The sequence below is a fragment of the Terrapene carolina genome, unplaced genomic scaffold (assembly GCF_002925995.2).
Source record: "Terrapene carolina triunguis isolate 2854851 unplaced genomic scaffold, T_m_triunguis-2.0 Scaffold111, whole genome shotgun sequence".
NCBI classification, from domain to species: domain Eukaryota; kingdom Metazoa; phylum Chordata; order Testudines; family Emydidae; genus Terrapene; species Terrapene triunguis.
The window spans coordinates 12,649,211-12,664,298 of NW_020664462.1; the positions used below are offsets into that span (position 1 = coordinate 12,649,211).

General features: G+C 45.7%; 1 protein-coding gene across 8 annotated transcripts in view; it reads right to left on the reverse strand.

The window, feature by feature from the left end:
* PRKAG2 (protein kinase AMP-activated non-catalytic subunit gamma 2) overlaps positions 1–15,088 on the reverse strand; it is a 368,891-nt gene that overhangs the window by 37,831 nt on the left and 315,972 nt on the right. The window lies entirely within an intron of this gene.

A 15,088-nucleotide genomic window follows, 5' to 3' on the forward strand; every position in this document is an offset into this window, starting at 1 on the left:
GCACACATTCTCCCTCCTACTTAAAATAATTTTCTTATCTCAGTTTCAAAGTCACAGGTTATAAATGCTGTCTTTAAAATAAAAATAATCCTGTGAAATTTGTGAACATGGATTACATGCATCAGATGGTCGCATTTTTTAAAAAGTTATTGAATGTTAGACAAAATCCTTCATGAGTATTATCTGATAAAGACAACAGATGAGAAATTCCTCCCTCCTCAACAGAAGCATTCTTTGAGGGCAAGAAATGGTCATCCCTTCAGAGAAGGGCCAACAAAAATCAGAAGGACAGAGTTTGATGAGTATTAGAAGGGGTAAAAAAATAAGTCCTTGGGGAGAACACAGAGCAGAGAAATCAACTCACGTACAGACACATGAAGCTGGAGAAAGGGAAAATTCTGTCTTATCTGTGAATTTTCATTCAAGGACACTCCATGTCAGAGTCCTCATAGTGGGGCATTCTCTGGAGGCAGACTAAATCTTTGTTCTGAGTCTGGGTTTAGGATCACCCCTCAGGAATAACTTCAGGACAGCTTCCAAAGCTGAAAAATACTAACTATAAGAGAGCTATTTAACTCAAATAATTTGCAGCAGAGCCTTGACATGAAATTTTGGGGCTTCCTGGAGGAACACCATCCTTCCCCTTCAAACCACTTAACAAGTGAGCAATAGTCAGACAAAACAACCCTATGCAATCCCTACATGGGCCAAATTATCTGACATGGAGTCCTAGAATGAATGTTCATAGGTAAGGCAAAACTTTCACTTTCTCAATCCCCTCCATGCAGTGCAATGCAGAAAGCAATAAGCCATCACCACCATCGCCAGGGAGGGACAATTCAACCATGTTCAGTAAAAACTTTGTTATCCGGCATGTTGGATAAATGGGGAGTGCAGGTAAGTCAAAAATTCCAGTTAACTAAGAGGGAGGGAGTTTGGGTGAGGGCTCTGGGCTGGGGCATGGGAGGGGATGCGGGCTCTGGGAGGGAGTCTGGATGCGGGAGGGGCTCACGGCAGGGGGTTGAGGCATGAGAGGGGCTTTGTGGTGCCGGATCTGGGCGGGGCTCCCCTCAGGCGGCTCCCTGAAAGTGGCGACGTGTCCCTGCTGCTCGAAGGCGGAGGCGCGGCCAGGCAGCTCTGCATGCTGCCCCCGCCCACAGGTGCCGCCCCTGCCCGGAGGCGCCGCCCCCGCAGCTACCATTGGCCACGGTTCCTGATCAATGGGAGCTGCAGAGCCAGTGCTCGGGGCGGGGCAACGCCCGGAGCCCCTGTGGCTGTTCCTCAGCCTAGGAGCAGCAGGGACATGTCGCCACTTCTGGGGAGCCACACGGAGCCAGGTAGGGAGCCTGCCGACCCCAAGCCAACCGGACTTTTAATGGATATCAGAAATGCCGGTTTCTAGACCTTTCCGGTTGGTAAAGTGCCGGATAACACAACTTTTACTGTATTATTGAAATGGAAATTAAGGACTACTGAGGCCTCCTGTTCCTTAAGGCCCTTCTTTACCAAACCTGCATCATTGGGGTTGAGGATGTTGACTCTACAGTGTTTGAGACAGTGTGGATGGAAGGCCCTGTAATAGCATTGCAGACCACCTCAGCTTTAGAGAGGTCTCCTGCACTTTAGAGGATCTAGAGGGGAGACTCTCTCATAATAGATTTTAAGACTTTATGTTGCTCTTTTAAAGAGATGATTTGAGCAATATCCTTCACCGGTACTGGGCCAAACCCCCTGTGAGGGGCAAGAGTGATTTACCAGGAAGATTGAAAGGACCGTCTGCAGGCAAGTCTCCCTAAAGAAAATAGATAATTTATGACCTCCTGTGGGACCTCAGGGGCTGGAAGGGGAGAGGAGATAGGCCCATCACCCAAGGAAGGGAATCTGACTCATTTCACCCAATGATGCTTCCTGATGCTGGGTTCAGGCTAAGGGGGTCAACTTCACTGAATGAGGAATGAGCCAGAGCCACCAGAGAAAAGTGACTCACTGGTGACTTCAAGAAGTCACAGGAGTTGGCACCTTTCATGGCAGTCAAAGCCTTGCAGGTAAAACAACTTGTGGAAAGGGGGAATGCTTTGTGGCCGTCTCAGTCATCTCAACATGGATCTTGCCTACGTGCTGGCCAGGAGTGGGAATTTCTTCCTGAGGGTTGTTTTGGGAGGTTGGAGAGATCTTACCTTTCCCTGAGCCTAAGGAGGCTCCAAACAAACAAAAACAAACAAACAAACAAACACTTTCCTGCTTTCTCTGCAAGCTCTGCTCCAAAGGAGACCTGGAATCTGTCTTGTGTGCCACTTAGAGGCAGAAAATTCTGGCGAGTTCTTCTTGAGGGAGTGATCCTAAACCTAGGCTCAGACCAAAGATCCAGTCTGCCCCAATTGCTACGAAGATGGGGAATGACCCTCTGTGAAGACTGTCTGACATGGAGGGGACTGAGTGATACATTTGTCTGCTGACCAGATAAAGTTCAACCAGCAGGACTGCAAGCTGCTACATTGTTCAAACCTATGTTTATGCTCATACAATCAATGGCCTCTGCAGAAATGATCATACAGGTGCCAATTTATGCCAGTTATAGAGGTTTGTGATATTCCTACCAACATACCATGAACTGCAAACAGATAAGCTCATTTGAAACTCTGATCACCATCAAAAGTTACCAACAGATACCAGAGTTAGTTCTTATTATTAGTATAAGGCGAGAACAATGGTATCTTAGTTATTCATGTGCAGTAACTGTTGGCAAAATCCAACTTTTTAAAATGACTTGTTTTGGTCCACTACCAACCTAGCCCGTATTTAACCGAAGGATAAAGAGGTGACAGGATCCATTTAGTTAGTCATTCAATTATCCAGAAGTTCCCTCGCCCTCTCCATATTCTGTTGATCCTTAAAGATGGTTTTGTTTATATAATACCATAATGATTTTGTAAGTACTGTACTTTAATACTGACCACATTCAAAAATTTAACTTCAAGATCTTGAGCAAAAGTTGGGCAAAAAAAGTATAAGATAATTTTAGTAAAGCATCAATAACTTTAATGGGTTAGATTGTGTCTTTCAATCACAGACCATAGCACAAGGCTGCACACAGCTGTATAGCCCCATGGGATAACGCCTCTCAGAACTCCAGGGCATGCAGCGTCTGTGCATATGCTACTACATCACTATAAAGGTGCAAACTGCTGGCTGGTACAATAAGTATATATTTGTCCTTTCCCATCCTCTGGGGTATTGAGCATTCTCTACTGCCGAACAGTGCTGGGGCTGTTATTCCATCTGGTCCGCATGCAGGGCAGACAAGTAGTGAGTAAGGGGCATCTACATCAAAGGCCAGGCAAAATCTAGCCTTAAATAACCATGTACATACTTAAAAACAAAAACAAAAAAAAACCCAAACACACACACACACACACCACCCCCTCCATGAGCGACGGCATGCTAAGTGAATGGTTCTGACAGGAAATATAAGTAAACTGCTCACTCCAATATGGGAAAAAAATATGGGTCAATGGTAAAGAAAATGTTTATGAAGCAGAGAAATGAACAGATCAGAGTTCTCCAACAAATTTTTGCAGCAGCAAAAATCTACAGTGTAAAATAGCATTTTTTGTGATGCCAACACCACTGGAGACAAGTAAACCAACTGGTAGAACTGGAATAGAGCACTATAATTTGTTGAAATTTTAACCCGTATATATTACATGAAGTTATTCAAACTTATATCCATATTCCTTTGAAAGTATTTTGGAAATTCTCCTCAGCAGAATTGGTGCCTCTGTGATTTAAATACTCAGGCAGAGGAAGAAACTAGTTTGCGCCCATTAATCTGCACTTATAGTTGTGAGAGGACTCACTGAGTCTCTCTGCAAAGTAATAAACAAAGGAAAACTTTTAATGCTTACAATGCCGAAGGGCAAAAGGGCGGGGGGTGAGGGAGGGGGAGGAGGAGAGGAAGAATGGAGGATAAGAATTTGTTGCCAATGCCCTTTAAATTTCTGAGCCCTCACCTGGCTGTTATGCCCACATTTTGTTCTCTGCTTTGCTTGTAGCATAGCACAAAGTGAGTTTCTCAAATTTTTACTGTTGTGTTTCATTAATAACCTTAAGTTTAGATTAACAGGGTAACAAGCCTTCTGGATGCAGGGGAAGCAAATGTGATAAATCTCTACTTTAGTAAGGCTTTTGATGCTGTCTCAGATGATCTTCTCATAAGTGAACTAGAGAAATATAGCCTAGATGAACTGACAACGAAGTGGATAATCACCTTGTTGGAATACCATTCTCAGACAGTAGTTATCAATGGTTCACAGTCAAGGTAGAAGGGCATATCAAGTGGGCTCCCATGGGGATCTGTTCTAGGTCTGGTTCTATTCAATATCTTCATAAATTATTTAGATAAAAGCACAGAAAGTACACTTAAAATTTGTGGATGATACCAAACTGGAAGGGATTGTAAGCGCTTTCAAGGACAGGATTAGAATTCAAAATGATCTTGACAAACCGGAGAAATGGTCTGAAACAAACAGGATGAAATTCAATAATGACAAATGCAAAGTACACCACTTCGGAAGGAACAATAAATTGCACAAATACAAAATGGGAAATGACTGCCTAGGAAGGAGTACTGCAGAAAAGGATCTGGGGGTTATAATGGATCACAAAAGTCAACAATGTAATAATACTGCAAATATATATATATAAATAAATAAATAAATAAATAAATAAATAAGAACCCTGAACATCATTCTAGGGCAGGGGTTCTCAAACTTCATTGCACCGTGACCTCCTTCTAACAAAATTTACTACACAACCCCACGAGGGGGGAACAAAGCATGAGCCTGCCTGAGCCCTGCTACCCTGAGTGGTGGGACCAAAGTCAAAGCCTGACCCCTCTGCCCCAGGCAGGGGGCCGAAGCCCCCAGGGCTTCAGCCCCAGGCAGGGGACTTCTAACCAGAGGCTGGGGTTGGAGCTCGGGCTTCAGCCCCCGCGCAGTGGAGCTTGGGTTTCAGCTTTGGCCCTGGGCCCCAGCAAGTCTAAGCCAGCCCTGGCGACCCCATTAATATGGGGTCACAACCCACTTTGGGGTCCCAACCCACAGTTTGAGAACTGCTGTTCTAGGGTGTATTAGTAGGAGTATTGTAAACAAGATTTGAGAAGTACTTCTTCCACTCTACTCTGTGCTGATTAGTCCTCAACTGGAGTACAGTGTCCAGTTCTGGCCACCACATTTCAGGAAAGATGTGGACAAATTGGAGAAAGTCCAGAGGAGAGTAACCAATATGATTAAAGGTCTAGAAAATGACTTCTGAGTAGGGCCCTACCAAATTTACAGCCGAGAAAAATGCATCAAGGACCGTGAAATCTGGTACTTTTACCCTATACTATACAGATTTCACCGAGGAGAGCCAGCGTTTCTCAAACTGGGGATCCTAACACAAATGGAGGTCACTGGGGGGGGGGGGGGGGAGAGAGTTGCAAGGTTATTGTAGGTGGGGTCGTGGTATTGCCACCCTTACTTCTGCACTGCCTACAGAGACGGGTGGCTGGAGAGAGGCAGCTGCTGGCCAGGCACCTACTTCCAAAGGCAGCGCCCCGCCAGCAGCAGCACAGAAGTACGGGTGGCAATACCATACCATGCCACCCTTACTTCTGCGCTGTTGCTGGCGGTGGCACTGCCTTCTGAGCTGGACTCCTGGCTAGCACCCGCCACTCTCCAGCCACCCAGTTCTGAAGGCAGTGCCGCCGCCAGCAGCAGAGCACAAGTAAGGGTGGGAATATCGCAATCCCCCTACAATAACTTTGTAACCTCCCACTACTCCATTTTGGGTCAGGACCCCTACTATTACAATACCGTGAAATTTCAGATTTAATTAACTGAAATCATGAAATTTATGATATTTAAAATCCTATGACAGTGAAGTTGACCAAAATGGACTGTGAATTTGGTAGGGACTTAGCTATGAGGAAAGAGTGAGAAAGTTAGGTTTGTTTAGTCTAGAGAGGAGAAGCCTATGGGGGAACATAATAAAACAGTCTTCAAGTACATAAAAAGTTGTTATAAAGAGGAAGGGGATAAATTGCTCTCTATATTCACTGAGGACAGGACAAGAAGTCATTGGCTTAAATTGCAGCAAGGGAGATTTAGGTTAGACATTAGGAAAAACTTCCTAATTATACGGGTAGCAAAGCACCGGAACAAATTACCCTCCTTTACTAGTACGCAGCCCTCTGTGGTGGTATGATGGGGGGGGTGGCCGGGGGGGGGGGGCCAGGGGGAAAAGGGGAATGGGGGGGGGGGGGGGGGGGGGGGATGCAGAGATAGGGGAATAGATAGAGGAGCGCTTTCCCCCCTGAGACAGGCCCTCTCCAGGGCTCTCCAATGTCACAGAATCATAGAATCGTAGGACTGGAAGGGATCTTGAGAGGTCATCTAGTCCAGTCCCCTGCACACATGGCTGGACTAAGTATTATCTAGACCATCCCTGACAGGTGTTTGTCTAACCTGCTCTTAAAAAATCTCCAATGATGGAGATTCCAAAACAATTTATTCCAGTGCTTAACTATCCTGACAGGAAGTTTTTCCTAATGTACAACCTAAACTGCCCTTGCTGCAATTTAACCCTATTGCTTCTTGTCCCAGCCTCAGAGGTTAACGAGAAGATTTTTTTCCTCCCTCCTCCTTCTAACAATTTGCTTATTTTTTATGTACTTGAAAACTGTTATGTCCCCCCTCAGTCTTCTCTTCAGTCTAAACAAAACCAATTTTTTCAATCTTCCCTGATAGGTCATGTTTTCTAGACCTTTAATCATTTTTCTTGCTCTTCTTTGGACTTTCTCCAATTTGTCCACATCTTTCCTGAAATATGGTACCCAGAACTGGACACGATACTCCAGTTGAGACCTAATCAGCGCGGAGTAGAGCAGAAGAATTACTTCTTGTGTCTTGCTTACAACCCTCCTGCTAATACATCGAAGAATGAGGTTTTTTTTTTTTTTTTTTTTTTGCAAGTGTTACACTGTTGACTCATATTTAGTCATTTCCCATTTTGTATGTGTGCAACTGATTGTTCCTTCCGAAGTGGAGTACTTTGCATTTGTCCTTATTGAATTTCATCCTATTTACTTCAGACCACTACTCCAGTTTGTCCAGATCATTTTGAATTTTAATCCTATCCTCCAAAGCACTTGCAACCCCTCCCAGCTTGGTATTATCCGCAAACTTTATAAGTGTACTCTCTGTGCTATTATCTAAATCACTGAAGATACTGTACAGAACGGGACACAGAACTGATCCCTGCAGGACCCCACTTGATATGGGTGTGACAGGGAGCTGCCCCAAACACTCAAGCGGGATTGTCAGCTGATGTTGGAGGAGGAGGGGGGAGCTGAGTGGGTAGGACTGCCGATAGTGGCAGAGCCAGCACCCTCCCAAGCATCAAGGGCACCCAGCATCCCTTCTTGTTGGGTCAATGGACAATCCCTCCAGGGGTGTCCCGAAGCCCGACAGAGGAAGCACCAAGCCTCCCCAGAAGAGCAGAAGAAGATCTGGTACATGCTTCCCTGGTAAAGTATCAGAAAGCCCCCCTCCAGGCTCCCCACACTACACAATACTGCCAGCAGCTGGATGGTGACTTGCCAGCAGAACAAGAGGATGCAATGGAGGAGGGAGGGTGGGCCTTACAGCCTAGTGGGAGAGGGCTGATGTTGGAGACCAGCTTCCCCAAGTTGGTGAGGGGAAGCAGAAGAGGAGCATTGGGAGGAAGGGCAGGGCAGAGATGAGCACCACCCATGTGCCCAGGTCCTCCTGGGATTCATGGGGGAGAAAGAGGTTGTCCCAGTGAGATGCCTTTCTCCACACATTTCCTGGGAGGCAGCCTCTGACATCAGGAAGAAGACAACTTTCCCACAGATCTTAAAGGCTGCCACAATGGCAGAGGGCCCCATCATCCATGACAAAGCTCACACTAAGTTTTGATGTGGAGCAAGGCAGTCACCAGAAGGCAATGGATGCTTTGCCTCGTCAAGATGGAGAAGGGGCCCCTGACACTGCTGCTACTGGAAGTGGCAGGTAGATGGGCTGTGGCAGATAGCAACTGGGCAGTAGGTGGTGCCATACCCCCAGAGCTGGTGGAAGGGACAGCAGGAGGAGGGGGAGCCAGGGCCAGCTGGCTGCAGCAGTTGAAGCCACCACCATGGAAGATGCCTTCCAGGTGAGGCTCTTACCCTTTCTGCTGGCAATGGTGCTCCCTGGATGGTGGCAGGAGTTTTGACAGAGGAGTCTCTCCCTGGGCCTTCTGCTGCTGCCCCAGTGTGAGCGCTGATGGCACTGGCAACGATGTTAGTGGTGATTGCCACAGGGACAGATGGGGGAGAAAATGGAGGTGGGGCAGCAATGGTGGTTGGGGGTCCACCTCAGTCTCCCTCCCCCCTTTTCCTCCACCTGGGTGAAACCACTGGAGCAGAAGCCTTGCATGTGACAATGACATCCTGAATCCCATGTTTGCCACTTTTATATGGTTAGAATATATTTTGTACAAAGTATGCCTTGTGAGGTATCATTTGAAAACTCAATCTGCTGAATATTATTATCCTGTTGAAATGGGTGCATCAACATTATATGTGAAGTTATGAGATTCTACTGTATGACTGTTACTGAAAAATGCTGTAAGTCTGGGTAACACCCACAAACCAATTTTTCAGTGACAAAGACATACAGTAACTCCTCACTTAAAGTCAGCGTTAACCGGGATGTTTCGTTGCTGATCAATTAGGGAACATGCTCGTTTAAAGTTGTGTAATGCTCCCTTCTAACGTCATTTGGCAGCCGCCTGCTTTGTCTACTGCTTGCAGGAAGAGCAGCCCGTTGCAGCTAGCCGGTGGGGGCTTGGAACCAGGGTGGACCGGCAGCTCCCTATCAGCTCCCCTCTCCCCCAAGTTCCCTGTGCAGCAGCTGCCTGCAGTTCAGCTGTGTCCCTCCAACTGCCATGTGCTGCTCCTGCCCTCTGCCTTGGAGCTGCTCCCTGAGACTCCTGCTTGCTGTGCGGGGGGAAGGGAAGGAAGAGGGGGGGCTGTCAGGGTGTCCCCCTCTCCCCTGCTCCTGCACCCCGCTTACCCCATCTTCCATAGAACAGGGGGGACAGACCAGGACTCAGGACGGAGGGAGCTTGCAGCAGCTGCAGTCTCAGCAAGCTGATCTAATTAACAAGGCCGTGTACTTAAGGGAAATGCGCATATCTCCCTCCATTCCTGCTGCCTTGCGTAGAGAGAGAGTTAACCCTTGAGGGCTCAGCCAATTGCTAGTTCATCATTTAGCAGTAAGGGAAATATCCCACTCTCTGACTCCTCCACCTCAACCAAGCTTCACAATCATCATCACTGTGTACCAGTATTAAATTGTTTGTTTAAAAAACTTAGTGTGAGTGTGTGTGTGTGTGCTGAAAAAAATTTCCCTGGAACCTAACCCCCTCATTTCCATTAATTCTTATGGGGAAATTGGAGTTGCTTAACATCATTTTGCTTAAAGTCGCATGTTTCAGGAACACAACTACAACATTAAGTGGGGAGTTACTGTACTGGCAACCCCAGACAGGTATCAACAAAGTCATGTGGGCTATCACTTATCTAAGCAGTCATTATTCAACAACTGGGAAGTGTAAATAAAGAATTTACATTTCCTCCTAGAAACACTTCAAACCTCACTTACACAGGAGACTGTTTGTCTGTACACTGGTGGGGGGTAATCCTCAAACAGCAAAGGAGGATATAAAAATAAGAGATAATGACCTCCACCTCACCTTTTCCCCCTCCTTCTCTACTTAAGGCAGCTAGATTGCTTGAAAGATAAAAGCAGCATCATTAAACTGGGGGAGTGGTCCTGGTCTGGAGGTTTTCCAGCCAGTACAAACTGCTGTAAAATTTGATTTGAAAAACTCTTTTTGCTTTTAATTTAAACCTATTAGCCTTGGTAAAGTTTAGGATTTAGTTTTTGTGTTTAACCTTTTATTTCTTTTGTAACCAATTCTGATTTCTATGCCTTACCATTTGTAATCACTTAAAATCTATCTTTCTCTAGCTAATAAACTTGTTTTGTTTTATCTAAACCAGTGTATTTTGGTTGAAGTGTTTTGGGAATCTCTACTCAGGTCAACAGGACTGGTGCATATAATCATTTCCCTTTATTACAATGACAGACTTATTATGAGCTTGCACTGTTCAGTACTGTGCTGGACAGAACAAGAAGCACATTTCTGGGGGACAAGGGATATGCAGATGTTGCCCTGTATGCAATTCATGGATGGCTGGGCATAGCATTCATGTATTCAGGTTGGAGTGATTTTACATGCTAGTGGCTGTGTGAGAGCAGAGCCTGGAGAGGTCGCCGTTCATCAGAAAAGCAGTGTAAAAGGCATCACAAACTGGAGAGCTAAGGGGACACAGCAGTCCAGATTGCACCCTGGGGAATGTCACAGTGGCCAATCAGGGTCTGCAATCAAGTACAGGTGATGGAACAGCCACTGGAAGGAGGAGTGAAATGACAAAGGGAAGGCTAGGGGCAGGGAAAAATGGAGGCTAACCACTCCTTTCCCCTACCCTGCACATGGGGGAGAAGAGTGCAAACAAAAATTGGAGAAGTTAATGAAATAAAGCAAAGAGGGCATGGGGCACAATAGGCAGTGTTGTGTGGGCACCAGCTTCTCTGGCTGCACTGAGTGAAAGGCAGCTGTCTGAAGAGATGCAGTGAACAGGAAATTAAACAAAATGGTGGGGAGGAATCGCAAGCACTGGGAGAGTGCAGGTATGCAGGGCAAGCAAGGCTGGGTAGGACAGGGAACAAACAGCAAAAGCGGGGCTGGGGCTGAGTAGGTGTACCACCAAACAATGCAGGGGAAGCGTCTGGACAGGGCAGGTAACAGAGTATGAAGGGAGGGCCATGGATGGGATGGGGAAACAGATAACAAATCATACTCTTGGGGGGAAAAGTTCTGCACCACTGTACATGGACACAATTTATGTGCCACGCCAATTTCTCTCCACATACTATAGATTCTGCTGGAGAGGTGCTGCACTTACACCTTTTGCCCACCAAGGGCTGCTGTGGTGCCAGAAGAGAGGGCAGCCGGCCAGCAGAGAGGCTGTGTTCCTCACAGCAGAGCCAGGTGAGGAGGCATGGGAAGGACAGACTGGGGTGTGGACTCAGGAGCTCGGGGGGGAGGAGGCAGCATTGGGCTGAATGGGAGTAGGGGTGCAGGGCTACACAGAGACAGGGGAGATGTGCCTGACTCAATGGGAGAGTCCAGGAGTCAGCTAGGGTCTGCATGAGGGAGGTTCCCCAGCTCCCTAACAAACCCTCCCCTCCCCAGCTCCTTCCAAGCAATTATGTCCCTCTCCCTCAGCTTCTCTGTTACCCCTGATTCCCCCCAAGCCTTTGCACTCCTTCTGAGGGGTGCAGGAAATACATTTATGTATTGTAGCCTAGTAAGGAATTGGTCAAAAAAGCCATTTCCTGAATCTTATTTTGTTGTCTGTATTGTTACAGACATGCTTGCTGACAGGTATTTTGAAATAAGTTACCAAAATAATTGAAACTGGCATGATATACTGTGTTATTTTGATAAAATAAGCAGAGTTTTAAAATACTATGTGCAGAATTTTTTTTATTTTTTGGCACAGAATTCCCCCAGAAGTAAAATTCCCCCAGGTGGGGAGGAGGGAGCCAACTTGACAAGCAGAGGAAGGTGGAGGCGGCCTACCAGCCCTCTGCAGGGAAAGTCCAAGGTGCATGTGCACCCACATGTGCTTGCGACAGATTCTCTGCTGCAGTAATCCCAGGGGAGGCTGGTGGAGGCAGGCAAGCAAGCAGATGGCAGTCAGCAGGAGCAGCAGTGGGGGAGTGCTCCATGATGCTCCCCGCTCCCTAGCAGCAACAAAAACTCAGCAACAGCCTCCTTCAGCAGCAATGGCAAGCTCTGCCCAGAGTCACAGGATGCAGTGGGAATGAGCCAGGGGACTGCAGGAAGGGAAAAGATGGCATCATGGCTAAGGAAGATGAATGAGAACTAGATTCTATCCCTGCTTCTGAGACAGAGTTTGTGTGTGATGCTGGGCAATTCATCCAAACCAAACTTTTCATAATTGGGCACTAATTGTGTGTTCCTCATTTTTTGGGACCCAACTTGAAACACCTGATGTTGAATTTGCAAAAAAGTGGTGAGTGTTCATAATTGCAAATTAAATCAATGGGAGCTGTGCTCTGAATATAAACAAAAAACAAAAATGAATAAAAAACCTACCGCAACAGTGATAAGTACTGTGGGGGGGAGTGGGGAAGGAAAACAAAAAACAAACCCTATGTTTCTCAGATTGGGCACTCACCATTAGTTTGAAAATGCTGGCCTTATTTTCTGTGCCTCTGTTGTAAAGTGGGGATGATACCACCATCCAATCTCACATGTGTGTTGTGAAGATAAATACATTAATACTTGTAAAATACTCAGAGATTATAGTGACAGCACCACACTAATACCCAGATGTAATTAATACATTCGCATGCACAGTTTGGATGGTATGCACTGAATAAGACCTAGGGTCATACACTGAATGAGGCAGGGGTTCTGTGGCAAGGGGGCTGAGTTAAGGCTGTCTTAACCTTAATTCTGTCATTTCGTAAGTTTTTAGTTAATGACTTTGTAATCTGAAGGTTCTTTTAACAGAATTTTTAAAATCTAAAAAATACACCCATCCAGCCACCTCTTCTCTCCCCAAGACAGGGAATTCCTTGCTCCACATGGGATATAAAACCATCGGGGCTCCAAGGGTTCTCCCACACTCTGCTGCTGTTGTCCTAGGGGAGATGTAAATCCTGGCAAGTGTCAGGTGCAAGAGGGCAGAAAGTTCATCTATCAGTTGCGGTACTTACATGCCACACTTTTCCCCACTACCAGAAACTTTCCTCACTGCAGTGAAAAGCTCCAGCCGCGGGGAGTTTATGAAGCCTTTCCCTGCTGCTGCCGCTCTGGGAAAAACATTTCATTGACATGCACAGCTACACACCATAGCGTGGAAACATCCTGATTTTCACTGTGGCATGAAGCTACACATACTACACATCACTAGTGGTGGCATGTAGTGTGTAGATGTAGTTTAAGATCCTCCAGGATATTTGGGTACTTTTATATTTCACTGAATCTTGCTCCTTTTGTATTGAAGAGTTTTCTTCCCATCTACCTTTGAAGTATTATAATCTGTAGTGAGGCTTACTACTATGTAATGTATACCAATTTTATTGTTAACCATGAAAACAACTAGTTTTCTGATGGTCTTAAAGATATGATTTGTACCACCAAATAAGAAATCTATTCATTCTCAAATCTAGCCTTGACTGAAAATAATGCCATCTCCGATTACTAGGGGGAGAAAGGATATTAAGGATCCAGCAACTACTCAAAAACATTCTTCCAGAGTAACTCACCAGCACAATAAAGCACTAAATATTAATGAAGGTCTGATTTTTATCTTCCTTATCTATTATAGACCAATATAATTCCATTGATCACTTCTGATTTACATTGGTGTAAGGTAGATAAGACTAACTCCAGAACCTATGAATTTTGCAAGCAAGTTACAAAAATATATTTGGGAGTGACATATGTTCTGGTAATCTATGGAAGAGGCACCAAGAAGCTTGGCAAGATACCACTTTTTAAAAATCCGAAGAAATAATTGTAAGTCAGTTTTCTATAAGGACCAGATCCAGTAAAGATGTCAAGCATGCACAAATCCCACTGACTTCAATGGGAGCTGTGAAACACTGATTCCCGTACAGCATTTGGTCTTAAATTACCAATAAAGTGTAAGATCTGATCTATGATGTTAAGGTCCTGAAGTATTAACTCTCTCAAAATAGGCGGACAGATGTACTTGTTTATTTCCTTTACTTTTATTAAAATTTTAAGTTATGTTCCAATTATTCACTTATTTACCTGAATATACTTGTTGGTTAACCTCTCCACAAATGTTTTTACTAATTTCTATGAAATCTTCAGGTTTTTCTTCCAATCAAATAAACTTCACTATGGCTTGCCAACTGATTAATCAGTTTCTCACACTGGGCTTTTCATGCTGCTAGCATCATTAACCAAGTTACTTTTCTTTAGCAAAATGGCTGTCACCAACATTTATTACTGGGACCCCAACAGCACACTCAGGCTAACACGGCTACCACTCTGAAACCTGTCACTGTACAGATAGTGATCAGACATAAGAGACTTACAAATTTAAGGCATTTGTGTTGAAACTACAATGTTCTTGGAGGTTTACTGAAACACTCCAAGTAAGACATTAACATTAGTAGGCTCAGGCCTGGTCTACACTACAGAGTTAGATCAACACAAGGTGGCTTACTTGTCTCTCCTGTGTACCTAATTATGTCAGTGTCTACACTTGAATGCTGCTTTCACCAAAGTGAGTCCCCAGCCACACAGACAACTCCACCTCCATGAGAGGTGTAGCCCTTACGTCAATGTAGTTAGGGTGACACAGCGTCCACGTAGACACTGTTACTACGTTGCCTGTCAGCCTTGAGTGGGGCTGATAAGCTGGAGCCCCATCCCCAACCCTGGCGCTAACAATCCAAGCTGTTGGGCATAGGCTCACATCTGGGGCCTGTGCTTGGCTGACAAACTTGGGCTGTCAGTGGCAGCAGGGGCCAGCTGTCAGTGCCCCACTTCAGACAGTAGAATCACTCTGGGTGAGGACACACCACTGACAGAAGAAGCAAGTGTGGATGTGAACTACTGCTTTAATTACTGTGGTGGTTGTACGTCAACTTAATTTTTTAGTTTAGACAAGCCCTCAGAAATACAAGTTTTAGATTGTTGTTTTTCCCACTGTGTCTATCAAAACTCCCTAGGTAAAATCAAATTGATACATATAGCCTCTAGAGCAGGGGTCGGCAACGTTCGGGACGCGGCTCGCCAGGGTAAGCACCCTGGTGGGCCGGGCCAGTTTTATTTACCTGCTGACACGGCAGGTTCGGCCCATCGCGGCCCCCACTGGCCGCGGTTCGCCGTCCCGGGCCAATGGGGG